Raw genomic sequence first — 16,043 nt, forward strand, 5'->3', positions numbered from 1 at the left:
CCTGCGTACCAGCATCCGTTTCCCGAAATCAATAATAATTCACTCACGTGTTTACCTTGGACTCTGTATCAGACGAGTTTATCTGAGAAACACCCTCTTGCCTTGCAACAGTGGGAATTAGCTGGACAGCCCAAGAGATAGGACCTGGAGGAGGTAGCTGTAGGGTGGACACAGCAAACCAGATCAGACATAGAGAAGTAGATGGGGACCGTGCTGCCTGAATATTTAACATTCATGTAAACACTCCAACAACTCAGAAACAATAAATATGTAAATTCACATGTAGTATTTGAGTATATACTGTAGCGTGTTTGATGTGCCTTGTCTAGGCATCAAATGTCATATCACAGTGTAACCAGTGATGGAAGACAGATTACAGTTGTATGGATTGTACTGACATAGTGCATAGGATGATGTTTATATAATCAGATTAATTTAGAATATCATTAAAAATATTTTCTAAATTGTATGCATCAAAATAGTTAATACTGCAAACATATTGACATATTAACTGTCAATTCCTAGGCAACCTCAAGATGAATTCTTGCAGGTTTACTGATATTCCCCTAAACGTATTTACAGTAGGTCTTACTATACTTTTATTGTTCCAGATGGGAAATTTGCTTGGCTGGCAGGTAAAAGACATAACACAATACACAACCCATTAAACACAATATAAACCCGTTAGCAAACAAGAAACATGGATAATAAGATATATATTTAAAGTGAAATATACTATGAATTGTTCAAATATAGGTTCAGGTTAATAGCTGTTCGAATAAAATATAAGATAGTTCTGTTGTAGAACTATTGTTGGTCCCGTGTCATTGCATTTCTGCTGATTTCTAGTCACTTTCTTTTATCCATATTGTTGTTCACACATTCTTTGTTTTTTTATCTGTGTTTGAATTATGGCATTGCATTCTTTTGTGCACCAGTAAAATGGCATGTTTCATTCAGCGGGCATCTTGCAGGCCACTGCTATAAGAACATGAGACTTGCAACTGCAGCCTGCAACCTGCAGCATCGGATACTTTGTGGTCTTACTTTTTCAACAAAGCTTATTCTCGAAGGCTTTACGGCAATTTGTTGCAAAACCAACAGGCAATAAACAAGTTGGGAAATGCTACGATTATCAATACCAGCAGTGAGGCAACAATATAGAAAACTTGCTATTTCCTTTTTTGTCTCAAGAGCATGGGGAACATTACTACGCTGTCTCAGCTAGTATTGAATTTGTTTATTGAGAAATATCTTATTTGGTGGTGCATATATGTATGTATTTTTCATCATAAACAGGCTTTGGAGATTTTCATATAATTGGTATATTATCAGTTTAATTGTGCTTATCATGCTTTCTGTACTGTGCTTCATTCTGAAGCCATCAAAGCAAGAAAAGAGGCTGAATGAATTTCCAGCGAACCCTGAATATGTCTGTCCGTAGGCATGGGAGAACAGAAGAAATAATAATAATAATCTGTAGTTTGGCATCAATTTAGGGCCTCTAAAATAAATGAAAGAGATACTTTTCCAATTTCAAATCCAATTTCACAGGTATTTAATTGGAGAGATACACATAATTCAGACAGAGAATTAAATTACGCTACCAGGGCACTGTTCAGGATACCAGTCATTGCATTAGAAAAGCAACTTCTAACTCTTCCAACTTTTCGGCCTTTTCTCTTCTGCTATACTGAACAATCTGGCAAATGTCAGGATCTCTATGATCACTAAAACAGCCACAACTCCCAATGACCAGCCTCTCAGCTATACAGTACATTAAGGTACAGATAATATTGTCCATGCAAATAAATTCCTTCTATACTCTTAAAGGGGATCTGCAGTCCCAATTTCTCTTAAATCTCAGTAGCAAAATAAATTCATTAATGGCATAGAAAAAAACTACAAAGTTGCCATGTTGGCGCAGACTGCTGGTCTTGCCACCAAGAGTGAGAGTTTGCACAAATTGTAATTCGGCCCTTCCTGCTCACTAGTCACTGTAATGACGTGCAAGCGAATAATTACAGGTTGTGCAGAGGACATTTCACCCCAGAAATGTTTCGACATGATCTGCATGCAAAGTTAACAGGTGAGTAGTATTTGTTGGCACAATCGTCTCAAAGTCGAGAGCAACATTTCTGTTGGATTAGAAGAGATGTACAGTATTCACAAGTCTGCTTGTTTACAATGTACTAGGGCCGCCTCTCATCGCTGGAAGTTTTATTGCCTCGTTCTGAATATGATGCTGCACATGCAGTACCTGCACGTTTAGTCTATATTGTGATGTAAATTGGAAGTTTTACAAGTTATTGTGTACATTTTACTTTTATCGTGGTTTCAAATGCACTCATCAATACTGATTCTTTCTAAACTTTTTCTTCAACTGAAAAGGCATGTTTATATATTTAACTTGTTTCTTCCTCCAAAGATATGCCCAATAGTATGTAATTGCCTAATTTTCTTATCTGTGATGGGAGGGAATATACAGTATACGGGACTATAAACGTGATGCGGCTGTGTACGAGCGGAGAAGACTGAAAAAGACAACAGTGGAGGGCAACAGTGCAATATTCATCAATCCACTGACATTACTGAAATAAAAATACCATGAAATACATTTCAGGTTCAACCTAAAATATCAGGAGCGATAGAAAAAATGATTATCCTCGAATTAATATTTAAAAGAAAGTGCATGGTTTGCCAGGGTTTCGTTCTCTACAAGACATTTCGTGTAACATGCACGACAAACTGCAAAACAAACGAATGGACTTCTATAATTCTAGTTTATGGCTTTTCCTTGGGTTCTTCAACAGTTAAGCACCGTGAACAGGGATGCGCGTACCCCTGGTTGCTTAGGAACGCGCGTCTCTATGGGCGCCCCCGACTTTGCTCGACGACCGAGCTGCGCGCACACACACTGGGACCTCACGGATGGGCAAGACAGGGCATGCATCACTACGGAGGATTGTACCCGGAGATTAAAAAAAGGAGGTAAAATAAAATATATGGACGGGACAAGCATAAAAAGGATAACCGTGTAGAAAAGTGTCAGAATAAAGAGGACAGTAAAAAGCTTTTACGGAAAATCATTAAGAAATATCACTATATTTTCCTAAAATAAAATAATAACGTGGCTTTTTCTAATTCCATCAGGAATGGGGGATATGATAGTTCGCCAAAGCAGGTGAGTCGTATTTCCGTCTGCTTTTTTGTTTCAGGATGTGTTAACGAGCAATATGCAGGGAAACGGTCAAAACTAGATGCTAATCTGGAAGCGCATTGCTAGTGTAATTTGAGCGGTTACACGGTGACATTAAGAAAGACCTTTTGGGGATCTCTGTCAGTCGGGAAAACAGTCTGGATTTTAATCGGACATCTTTTTGTTTTTCTTTTCCGCGACAAATTGTTTACACTTTTGAACTGTTGTGAGGTCATAAAATGTATCTGCTGTGTTGAACGCCCATTGATTCGTTTCTGATTTATCAGAACGTTAAAGAAAAGACTCAGAAAGACGAATTATTATTGTGCTACTTTTCCAAACTTACTTTCAATCAAAATGCAAATAACACTCATTAATCCTTTTGCTCCATCTCTTTACTCCCTACCCCCAGTCTTTTACCTTGATTATCTCTAACTTATCGAATGTCGTGCAAATTGGGTTGATACAGGAAGCGTGGAAAAGTGCGTTCCCCGAGCTCGGTGAAATCGTTGCGGTTTTACCTTCTTTTGGATAGATTTTCAGGACAGGTAGGTTACAGACGAATGAGACGTATACATTTAGGACGGTGATTTAGTTTGATAAATAACTTATTTTTAAAGGGCAGATTTTCACTATTAGACGCGTTTCTAAAGCTTGCTGGTCAAAATAACGAGACCGAAGATTTTGGATGGCAATTAAAAGCGCGCTTCTGTGGCTGCAATATACTGTATAAAAGATGTGGCAGACACCCTTCGTGTTGAGGTGGCAGTGCAGCATAAGCTTTATAGTCGATAGTAAAAGTAGAGCGAGTAAATACAAAACCTGTTCTACGTAATTTGTTAAGCCGTTAGCTTCCGCAATTAGGGTTCATACGGTAGCAGTTTATTGAACAAACATGGCTGTAGTTATATGTCGTGAATTAACTTGGTTCCGAAATCCCCCCCCCCCCAATTTCCCGTCTACAGTCTCTGTTGGGTAGGGAGAACGGTGGCGAACGAGTGGCTCATCTTTCTCAAAATATGAAGTGTCTTTCCTGAATGTTGTTTAAAAAATGGCACTGTGTGTTTGTGCAAGGGCAAGAAATGCGCTTTACGCTGTCCGGGAGAATTATAGCCTCTGTGTCACGCTAAGTGAATGATCGCCTAGCTTAGCTCCAGAAGATACTGCTGTACAGCGAGAAAGGTAGCGAATGCTGCATCCGAGACGCCGTTTATGTCTGTAGCACTCTGCTGACCAGCAGCAAACTGATCGTTCTTCCAAAATTGGTGTGATAATTCGTCTGCTGATCTACTCCCGAACACTATTCCAGTGATGTTGCATTTTCACAGTTTTATTTGCATTGCGGACGTGAAGGTTGTATTCCGTGGCAAAATGTTTAAAGGGCTTGGAACTGTAACACCTGTTGTGAAATCAAGCGTTTTCGGCGATTATGCTACAGTACGTTCTCTGCATTAGGAAATATAGCCCGTGTGACAAAACATGTCGATTTGAACGATCCGTCGTAAAAATAAAGTTTATTGTTGTTACATGGTGAGATTTTCAGTTTTATGATCGAAAAACCAAAGCTGATGAATAAATAAATACATATTTTTTTTCCACATACAGCCCTGCTCATGATTTTTCTTCTTCGGTGTCCTGTTGTTCTGTTGTTTTTAACCAAATTAGCATTTAAGACACGAACGGATCTGTTCAAGTAGCAATTTATTAGATGAAAGCTGTTGTGCACGGTGCTTTCCGGCATTGAAAAGGTTACACTGTCATTAGAACAGTGGGAGAAAGAATTAACAGAAGGAATTGAATTGCAAAGAGAAGAGGGGAGAAACATTGTCGGCCTCGGAGTTGTCATGGTGATTTTGTGAATAAGCAATTGTGCCAGTTGAGCTGAAACATTAAAGAGGAATTCTTTATATGTCATCAACGCGAAAACCTTGGGCGACCAAGGGATGAATCAAAACTCGCGATTTGGGCTCGTCAATTTATAGTTGCTGGTTTTTTATTTTTAGAAAATTGCCCTCTCTGTGGAACAATGCCGGACATTTAGAATCACGATCTCCAGTTACCACTACGGTAATATTTGATGAAAGAAATCCCCCCCTTTTAAAGGCAAGGCATTCATACAGCCTTCTCTCCCAGTTTGGATCTGGTGACTTCTGTGTTTTTAATGAAGTGCGGCTCATTCTGCCTTCAGCGCAGGAATTTCCTTGGCGGTGCACTTAGATTGTTTTGTCTTTTAGTTTCATTCGCATTCCTGTCTCGTAGACTGGTCTCTTTCAGGGTCCCCTCTGCTCCACACAAGCCCGATTCAGAGAGGAAGTCTTCCCAGCTTCACTTTGTGAAGCTCCAGCGAGCCTTTGCTAAACCGCGCTACACGCAAGTTGAGTTTTGAACTCAGTAGTTCATTGTGCCGAACATTTGCCTTTGGTTTCTGCAAGTCGAGAAAAACACTTACACAGAATCCTGTTGTTCCCACACGTAATTGCTAGCAGGCGCGAATTCAATTTTTTTTTAAATCGGTTACTTTTGAAGACGTCCTGGAGCGCTATACCCCTACCTTGTTTTGTCAGTAAGATCTACTAAATATAGAGGTGCGTTGAATGATATATTTTGAAACGTTTAATAAAATAGCTCTTTTGTGACATGAAGAGAGATGGATCACCGCTTTCAAAATACAGAAAACCCTTTGCCCTTTGTGTGACATCGTTGCCATATTTGCTAAATACGATATCAGGTTTTCGAGACAGGTTTTCGAACGAGGAACGTCTTTGTACTGTACGTGCGGAAGAAACGTTAAACTCTGCTTAAAACTTGGCATCTTAATGTTTTCGTCTGCGTATCCAGCATAAACCTTAGTCATATAAATTGCATAGATATGCGAGGATTGGCTTACACATTTATTTTTTAATCCACTAGGTCTTGTATTAGCCCAAATTCGGAGATACTGTAATGTCGTTTTTGTTTTCCGTATAAGAGCTGTTCTTGTGGAATAAGGATTCCAGTTACCCCCTTGTGAAAAAACAAAATACATGTTGTTTATTCTGTCGGAACGGTACTGTAGCAGTGCTCTTTTATGGTAGCTATTATTGCTGGAGTATTGCATAAGTACTAGTTAGATGTCAGATATACTGAATATTAAAAATCCACATTTTCCACGTCCTGTGTGTGCAATGCATAAAACCTGGCTGTCGGGAGACTAGACGTTGTAAAACGCGGTCAGTTACATGTTAAAAAAAGATGCGCATGGATCTTTAAAAGTCTGGTTTGAATACCTGGTTTCAAACTCGTTGTTTTGAATACAGCGTTTATGTCTTTATCGAAAATGACATAAAAGCCCGCCTGTATATTCGCAAACCTTGACTTTCATAGACCAAGCTCAAAAACAAAACTGTGGTGTTAGCACTTCCCTAAGCTTGCTGCAAGTTGCCCATAAAACCACAGCAACTGCAGGTGGGTCATAAAATGGTTTTATTTCTTCGACTATTTTTGTTTCTTAATTTTGTTTGGGTAGTGACACAGCCGGGTATAATTCCCAGTCTACAGAGGAGATGGGGATCCCTGTGGTACTGTATGTACTCTGTATTACATACTGTATAGGCTTCTCCAGTACTTAAGTTGCCGATTGCATTAAAACACCTTAACTTCAATTTCCCCATCCCCATTTTTAGAAGGCACTTGCTGTATGTCTTGTCTTCAGTCAAGGGCAAAAATCGTATTTAAAATTTGCAAAATGTTTTGACGGACACAGCAACTGTGGAAATAAAAAGCACTGTTATTATGCATTATTGCATTATTGCTACAGTGTTATTACAAGACCGCAGACTTCTTCAGACTGAACTCTTAAACAAGAACAAGACAACACAAGTGGAAACCACGTAGACGTGCATTTAAAAATTGAAATGGAGGACATGTCTTTACACAAAGTGTTGTTGGAGTATGGAACGGGCTACTAGCTGTTCAGCTGCTGAATAATAGTGAAGTTGATCCAGAAACAGATGGGTGAGATTGTTGAATCAATTATCTACTAACTACCAACCAGGCTAGATAGGTCAAATAACCCCCTCTCGTTTCACTGTTCTTACGTTCTTCTGTATTTTAAAGCCACTCGCTGACACTGACACTAGCACAGAGGTCTCCAACCCTGCACTCCAATCCAACAGATTTTATAGGTCACTAACACATCATCAATTTCCAAAGACTACGAACGATTTCACTGCTACCAATTAAGCAGGCTGTTAAACTAAGCAGTTTAGAGATCATTTGGGACCAAAATGTGTCCCCAGGTAGAAAAGTAATAGACCCAGGAAATCTTTTGTCCCCACTGCAATTCCTCTCTCAAACAATGGAAAGTAATTCTCCTATCTCTTGTAACACTATTGTTCTTCTTCTCTGGTGGTAATGTTTGTCTTCCTTGTTGAATTGTTGCACTGGACCATGCTATAAAATTTCCCCAAGAGCATAATAAAGCTTGATCTGAAAAATATGAGCGTTCTTCAGCCCCTTAACTGAACAGTTCACTTACTTAATTCATCAGTAACACGCAGGTATGGCCAGTCTTTAGTAACAGGTGACCTACAGTACAAGACCAGTTAGACTGGGGCTCTTCAGCACAACTTCATTGATTCTGGAAAGACATACAGTACAGTACATCTGAAATGTGCCAGTTGGACTGATTTGTTCGGACAGCATGATGGCACTTGGTCTTCCATTCTCAAGCTTCTGTTTGTGCAGAGTTTCATGTTTGCTGCATGGTCACGTGGGGCTTGCTCAGCTGCTCCAGTTTCTTCCTGCCTCCCCAGACTGGCAGGCTAGGGAAACCATTTGATCTCCCAGAATGGAACTATGGATTGTTCTAACAGACTTTGGCCTTGAACTTTATTCACTTACCTGCATGTGCAGACATGGTCAGCGATGTGCTCAGTTCTTTCGGGGCATACAGTTGATACTTTTTAAGGCCTAAAAATATCACCCTCATTTTTTGTGATTTTGTTAGTCATCCACATTTTAAACACTTAGGTAGAGTCTCTGGATATATAAAACTATATCCTTATTCATAGGGATCTGAGTGCTTTGACAACCTGTCTTCTACAAACTCCGTATTCCTGGTCACCCAGAGGTATTGTGGGTATAAAGATATTAAGATTTATCCCCACTTTCAACAGATTTGTTGACTGACTTTCCTAAATTGTCCCTTTCTCCATGGCCGTGTACAGGACAGTCATGTGCCCTCTGGCTTGAGTGAGTGAGGCTCCAGTTCTGCAAGAGCTCTCATCAAAATGAGCAGCTTCCCAACAATGGATGGGCAAATGGATTAATTCATTAACTCGGCTTTCATACTCATTTCATTACCGAAAGGAGTTGAAACTGTATATTGTGGAGGATCAAACACATCTGAAAGTGTGACTTGTAAACACACTCTTGTGACTTGTAAACACCTACCGTAAGTCAATTGTATTCATTTGCGGATTGGATTAAAATGAAACAGGGTGCCCTCATGCTTTTAGACTATGAATAATAAAATCTTAGGTAATATATCAGTTCCTTGAGTCACCTTATCTTCTGTAGGACAAGAATGTGTGAGGCAGGACGGCCATTGGCGCTTTCCCAAGTAACAAAAGCTCACATCTCAGTTCCTAATTACAGTGTACAGAATTTAAAACATATTGCAGAATATTTTCAGGTTACTGTCCCTTATACTTTGTTAGCGAATCTATCTGAAAATGTATCAGTAACCTGGATCCAGTGTACCAAATAAATTACGCAATTATTATTATTGGATGAGTTATTTAATTCTGAAAAGATGCTTACTGACTATTTAGCAATCAATATAGAAATATAGTCCCTTGCCATTTTTATCAATGATGCCAGTGTTTTCCATTACTGAAGGGTGCATTAATACGTTTGCTGGTCACAGTCAATGGCAGGTTTATACCCATAAGAATATTTCTGGTAGATAAAAGATGTAATGCATATAGAAACTTGTGAGTGCATTATTTTGAAATGATTTAAAACATGCCACACGTTTTTAGTCTATCAAATCATGACAGTTGTTAAACATTAGCAGACAGCTAAACATTTGCATTTAATATTGACATTTGCAACTGATGTTTCATAAATAACTCCACCCTTCACTCCATTAATAGCTGCCATTTGTTTAAATCAAGCCCAGTTGTGAGGTGCATTTGTGTTCATGATTTAAAATGTAAGGTCATGTCTTGGTGATTAACCATCCAATGTGATCATTCCTTCCGCCAGATATAAAAATAGTTTCAATTTGTAAGTGTGCCAGTGTTACGTGGATCTCAGTGGTATTGTGTTTAAAGAGCCATGTGTGCTGTGGGCCTGTTCTCCAGGAGGACAAGTAAAGGTTTGGGCAGTCAGGCACAATTTAACTCGAGGCTATTGACTGGCAATCGGTTTTCAACACCACACAGTGTTAAACCTGCATGATCCTTTACTGCAGTCATTTTAAGCAGCAAAGCAGCCCAGCTTATTAAAGACCTGTTTAACTCTACGTGTCATATTAAGGATGGATTTAAAAAGAAACGTATTCTTGAAAGCATGTGTATGTAATGACACAGGATAAAATGATGTCAAATGCCGTGCCTTCATTAAACTGATTTCTGTAGCCAGAGGCTCTAGAAAGCCTCTCTGATATTGCATTAGTACAGTGCATGGAGAAGCTCTGAAACTATTTAGCTTAAATATAAAGACATTCTATGGAAGGGTCTAGAGGTGTAATAGTTATCTCTTTGTGGACAGGAGCACCTTGACTGTAATAACTTTAATATACAGACATAGGGAGAAAGTTAATATTATTTCATATTATCACCAGTGAATATGCAGCTGCACAGCCTGTTCAGCTGTCAGTGAGGATGACAGTGGTGTCAGACCTGGCTTAGCTTTTTCTGCCTTAAAAAGTATGTTCTTGGTAATACATAGTTATGTAACAGGGTTTTCCACCTCACTGGCTTTGTGAGATATTTTTTTGCTCCATTTATAAAGCTGATGGCAGAATGGTGGCGTGCCAGTTAGTACTGCTGCCTTGCAGCTCTTCAGTCCTTCAGCTTGATTCAGGACGAATAGACTTTCTGTGTGGAGCTTGTGTGTGCTCCCTGCCTATCTGGATGTCTTTCTCCCACTCTTTTAAAGACATAAATGCTAGGTTCATTGGAGTCTGTAAATCATCCCTTTCCGCCTGTGTGTTTGAGCACTGCAACAGATTAGCACACTGTTCAGGGCACAGTCCCATCTTGTGGTTCTAGGGAAGGCTCTGGGTTGCTCTCACCAATAGTCCCTATTAGGTATAAGTGGCTTTCTGATGGATGAGTTATAAAACTGAAGGATTTCATGCATTTCACCCTCCAAATCAGGACACAAACACCTGAACACAGAAATTCCTAATGCCCTCCTCTGTGAGTTGCTTCTACATTATTTAAACGAAATGCATTTTTATCAAATGTTTATCTGTAAATTGTCTTCTGCCTGGAGTGGTGCATGGTCAGAAAGGTATTTATTCAGTTATTCAGTTCAGTGCTTTTAGAGGCTGATGTTAGAATGATGATTCTCCATCCGTCCACTTTTGATGGTAATAGGGTTTAATAAGCAGAAAGGAGCAAGATTTCTGCAAACACTGTCTGCAAGGCAAGATTACAAAAAGCATCATTGCTGGTAAGGAAGGTTGAGTAGCAAACAGTTTTGACCTTAAACACCAGAAGCTTTAATGGATATTGAAATGTCCTGACAGTGGTATTGTATGCTGCCCTGAAAGTTCTTGGTAATATCAACCACCACGCTGTCTTGATGCCCAAGGTAACTGATGTACTTCTAATGCGAATAATTAGCTTTATTATTGTAGATTGCTTTTTTTTAATACTCTTGGAGAGTTAGCTGTATTAGATGTTGGTTTCGTTATAATGTTAAGCAAATACGAATGGAAGAAAGTGACTTGTGTGATTGTGCCTTAATAAAGCAAGAGCTGTGCTTATTTGGGGATTGTAATTTCCTGTAGTACTTTTCAGACACTTGCAGTTTGGTTAATTGAAATGCACAAAGGGCAAGGGTAGATGTTTTTATTTCATGTACCTGTATGTTGCTTGATTCTTGGAAAAAGAATCATTGGACAGTCTAACATCTCTGTTCATGTCTGCTTTTTTATTTATTTTAAGTCTCGTGCTTTCTGACTAATTTACTTTTTTCTTTTCCTTTCTGTGAAGTGCTTGTTACATCCTTTTGTAGACACTAACCCACACTGTTGCCTTTTAAAATAGATTCAACAGAATGTAAACTTGCCAGAAAACGTCAGTTTCAGACGATTTTGCAACATGATAAGAGTGGCATCCACAAATGTCTTGTGTGTTTTGAACCTATGAAAAAGGAAAATCAGGCAGTTTTAATGAGTTACATTTTTTGTAGAAAAATTCTGATTGGTTATATTCGTCTCGTGGAGAAAGCTTATTGGCTCTGAGCCTAGCTTCCCAGTTCTGTGTCCTTTCCCTGCTCCACCCTCCTGGCTGCAGCAGATCTAATTATCGGGGTGTGCTTGGGTTAAGCTAGGTATTAGCTTTGTCGTTGACCCCCAATTTTCTTTGCGAAAGCCTGGATATTGAAGAATAAGCTCTTGTTTTCTCACGCTTAGGTGCAGCTTTTGAATGTAGAACTCTACAACCTTGAGTGTGAGTATCGGCTTGTGAGCTGTTTTAGTGGTTTCGTGAAGATTTGAGCTTTATTTTTGTAAGTTAAGACAATCCTTATGTCAGGAAAAAGTGGGCTGATTGCACATTTCAGTGATTTCTCCCAATCAGTCTTTGGAGCTTAAAGTCAAATTGAAAAGATCACTGATACTTTCGTCAGACTTAAATTGGATTTAAAGGTGATCTGTTCAATGAGCAGGATGTAGTGAGAAAGTGACCTTTTTGACCTCATGAAAAGATGTATCCCAAAATTTGAAAGAAAGGATCAAGAGCATACTGCCTTCTTCCCAAAAGAATCGGGTTAAAAATTGGTGCATTACGTTTTGCAAGAAAGCATGGAGACAGAATCCAAATCTCACCTGACAGCATTTCCCGACCTTGTCTGAAAAAATAACCTGTACTCATGTTAACGAAGCCAAAGACTTACACTTCCCAGGGGAACCAGCTGCCATTACCATCTTAGTACAGAGGGTAGCTGGATTTATGATCTGTAGGACAAGAACACATTTCAGCAGTCTTGCCATTTTCTTCTGTCTTTTACAGAAGCAGATGAGACTGTCAGTTTGTCTTTAATTCAGTGCTCATGCCACAAATGAAAAGTAAACCTGTTTTTTGTGAACCACAAAGTATGATTAAGCCAAATATGTATTTTGTAGTCCACACATTCAGAATTTTGTAACACCTGCAATTATTTTGATTTGCACATTGTTAAAGAAGAGCGATACAGCATTAATCTGTAGTTCTCCCATGATCCATTGTGTGTGATTGTATGGAACTGCAAAAAGACAGTGGACTTGAAAAGAGATGGGAAAGCTCATGATTTCAACCATTTCAATTTTTTTTAGACAGCCCAAGGATGTTTCCTCTTCACAGTGCATTGAAAAAGCAACCTGAGAGATTCAAGTCGCTCTGGTTCAACAGTTTTTGTTGAGCTCTTCTTCAGGCTGATATAGCAAATGGAGCCATTTTGAAACGCTCACTTTAAATCTGTGTTAATGTGTTTTCAGCTGATGTCAACAGAAGGCACATACGTGTGTACTGCAGTTAGCGACACGGTTTTTAAAAGGGACGACAGCAGAAAAAGAGCCTTCTTAACACTATGAAACCTCAAAGCACCACATGGAAGACAGGAAGGGAGATTTCGTTATGAAGCAAGTACAACAGAAACATTAGGAAAATTAGAATCCCAGAATCCCGTCCAAGCAGAACTCGACTCAGTGCTCAGGCTCAGACGTTGATGCTTCCTGCTCATCTTCGGAGATTGATGATGTCCATTCTACAGGAGTCTGTTACACATTTTGTTCTCCTAAAGTTCAGGCTGTAACACCAGGTTTTGGCTGTGTTTAAATCAGAGATTGGCTTATAATAGGCAGTGACAGTTAGTAGCTTGCCTTGATTGTTCTCCTTATAAAAGAAAATAAATTAAAAATTCATCATGCACAAAAGGAGAGACAGGGCTCCAGAGGAGAGGGGTGTCTTTGAGTGCAGGGTACTGCAGTGTACATTAGAGTGCATTAGATAAGCTCAGTGGAGGAAAAAAAATCTGTAAATCTTTCATTGAAAGGGATAACTAAAGTGTTATGAGATTCTTTTAATGTGATCATTAGACACAGAAGACATAAGGTACCTTTGAAGATAAAAAAGGCAGATAAAAATATGTCTGTAATAGAATCATCAGAGATGAATGTTGAGTACAAGCACAGTTCAGCTTAACTTTAATTTAAACTTTAGGTTCATTTGCTGCAAACTGCGTGGTGGCGTGGTGCTTAATACTACTTCATCACAGCAGTCCCATGTTCCCTTTTGGTTTAAGGGCTGTCTGTGTGGAGTGTGCATGTTGTCCAGTGTTCATGTGGGGTTGTGCTAGCTGCTACGGTTTCCTTGCCCTCTTGAAGACATGCTGGTTAGGTGTGATTGCCTGTGTGTGTCCTGTATCTCTTTCACCTTTTTCTAATTATTATGATATCTTTTAAGCGAAAAAAAAAAGATAGAGTAGCACTATTAAAGTCCCTAGGATGCTGCCCTGTGGATTTACAAACCAAAAAAAAAAAGAAAAATGAAATAAACAGATGAAAAATTCCATTCCTATTCAAATGCATCTATCTTTTTGCATACTCGCCTTTCTGAATTTTGTTTTTTTCAAATGTTTGAAATGCAACGCGGTGTCCATTGGGCAACCCCCTCACAAGACTATGCTTATTCTAGATTGATCCTTAACTGTCTATACCTGATGCGAGTGGGCTAATGGAAAGTCCAATCCACTTGTGCAAAAATGTCTCCATGACCACGAGAGATCCCCAAATGGTTCCCCAAATGTTGTCTGTGCACGTACAGTATATTGGGCCTCTGGAGAAGCTTTCTCACTCACTGTAGGGAGGATGACCATTAGGTTAGAAATGACTGACCAAAACGCCAGTGTTATGACTCGCTTATGAATGTGCCTTTGAAAATGGCAAGGCATGTTCTGGTAATGTCTTGAGTATGAATAATGAATAATTATTTGGATTTTGTAGTCTGTAGCTCCAGGCTTGAATAAATCTGTGGTTGAACCAGGATTGTTATGGGGTGGGAGTAGTTTATATAGCTTCAGTATTCTGCCAGTGAAGGTCCCAGTAGGCCAATTTGTATTAAAAGTTAAATGCGCTAATTCTAGCTATCTCTCCCTTTGTAAGGAGTGACGATATAAATCTATGATTGGCCTTTATATTTTGTTCAGAAGGATATCTGCTAAAATATGGTGGTTCAACACACAGAACAGAGTCTTGGCAAAAGGACTTTCAGACCAATTGCTGTGTAGTTGCTTCCTCTGCTCCTAAGGATACCTGAGTGGACAAGTCCTTCTGCATGTGATGCCCAATTAATGGTGTGAAACAAGTGTCTTTTAATTATGATGCACTTATATGTATATTTAATGGAAGTATCATTTTAATTGGTTTAGCATTTCCTGCAGACGTCCAGATGCTTTTTGTTCAGATATCACAATTCCCGAATGCAGTGGTGAAATGCGTGGTCTTAGTTCCACTCCTAGCGCAGAAAGCAATTTCATCCGCAGCCCCAGCACTTGACAACATCCTTGAGAAAACAGCTTTGCAAATATCTCTCGGAGTGAACGAGGGAGACAGCATCGGAATCACAGGATTCAGTCCTGTGTGCCTGCAGCATTTGCAATTCAAAGTTTTAAATATTTCAGGGCTGAATTTTTTTAGATCTCCAGCAATATCTCTGGGAGATGGGAGGCAGTCAGCCGTAGCAGCAGCAGGAAGGAGTGCCATGCTGTGGCTGTCTCTGAGTCTTCAACATACTGTTATTCCACTCAAATCCTCCAGCACTCATGCTGTGTAAAGGGACTGTCCAATTTTGATTGTGCAAGGATGGAAATTGAATTGTGCTCTGTACATACATTTCAGGAGTGACTCATTGCATTCTCACTTTCTGTTATGTTTTTGTCTTTCTTTCTTCGCAAACACGATTAGCTCCCAGTTAAATTCTGCTGCTTTCTTAGTGCCCTTTTCTGCCAGTGCAGCTCAGGGAACTGTGGGATAAGCGTGGGTCATTTCCAGCAGGCTGCTATGGAGAGCATTAGGAATCTTAAACCCAGACGTCACATCCTGAGTTTCCCATTAAACCCCCCTCTGTTTAGAAGCCCAGGTACTGTACATCCTACTTTGCACCTGTGAGCAGGATTATTAAAAGAGCTGCAACAATTGTGTCGCAGCTCCTTAAATTGCATACTTGCTGGTTTTGTAATTGTCTTGCATGTCTGGTACTTTCCATCTGAGATATTACAGCACTCCTTTGCATCCTTTCAAGGCTGCTGGGTCTGACAAGTCAGTGTGAAATATAATCTAGTGTTGTCCTACGTCAGCTCGCTAAATGAACTCTCCCTGCCCTTCCCAAAACTAGTCCTGAGAGTCTGATATTATAAACCGGGTGTGTTCGATTTGTGCAATGGATGGCTGTTTGTATTCTTAATGGAAGACGTGAAGGCCTGGAATTTCGTCTGGGAATATTTTAGTCTTGTGAATGAATTAATAAAATGTGTGACCATATTTGAAAGGACTGTAACTGACATTATGTAAGCAAACTTGAAAGCTCAGACTAATGAGTCCCAGTGGGGAGGAAGGGTGAAACAGAAAGCACTACAAGTGATTTTATCC

The 16,043-nt window shown here is 39.5% G+C and overlaps 1 protein-coding gene across 7 annotated transcripts in view; it reads left to right on the forward strand.

The window, feature by feature from the left end:
• Nucleotides 1-2,897: 2,897 nt before the first annotated feature.
• Nucleotides 2,898-16,043, forward strand: part of nlgn3a (neuroligin 3a) — a 138,840-nt gene continuing 125,694 nt past the window's right edge. For 4 of the 7 annotated variants that reach the window (XM_088596858.1, XM_088596864.1, XM_088596865.1 and 1 more), the window contains exons 1-2: nucleotides 2,898-2,991; nucleotides 3,154-3,184. The gene's annotated coding sequence lies outside the window, so the exon portion shown is untranslated. The other 3 variants (XM_088596859.1, XM_088596861.1, XM_088596863.1) reach the window with 3 other exon arrangements.

The sequence above is a fragment of the Lepisosteus platostomus genome, chromosome 10, assembly GCF_059453375.1.
Source record: "Lepisosteus platostomus isolate fLepPlt1 chromosome 10, fLepPlt1.hap1, whole genome shotgun sequence".
NCBI classification, from domain to species: Eukaryota; Metazoa; Chordata; class Actinopteri; order Semionotiformes; family Lepisosteidae; genus Lepisosteus; species Lepisosteus platostomus.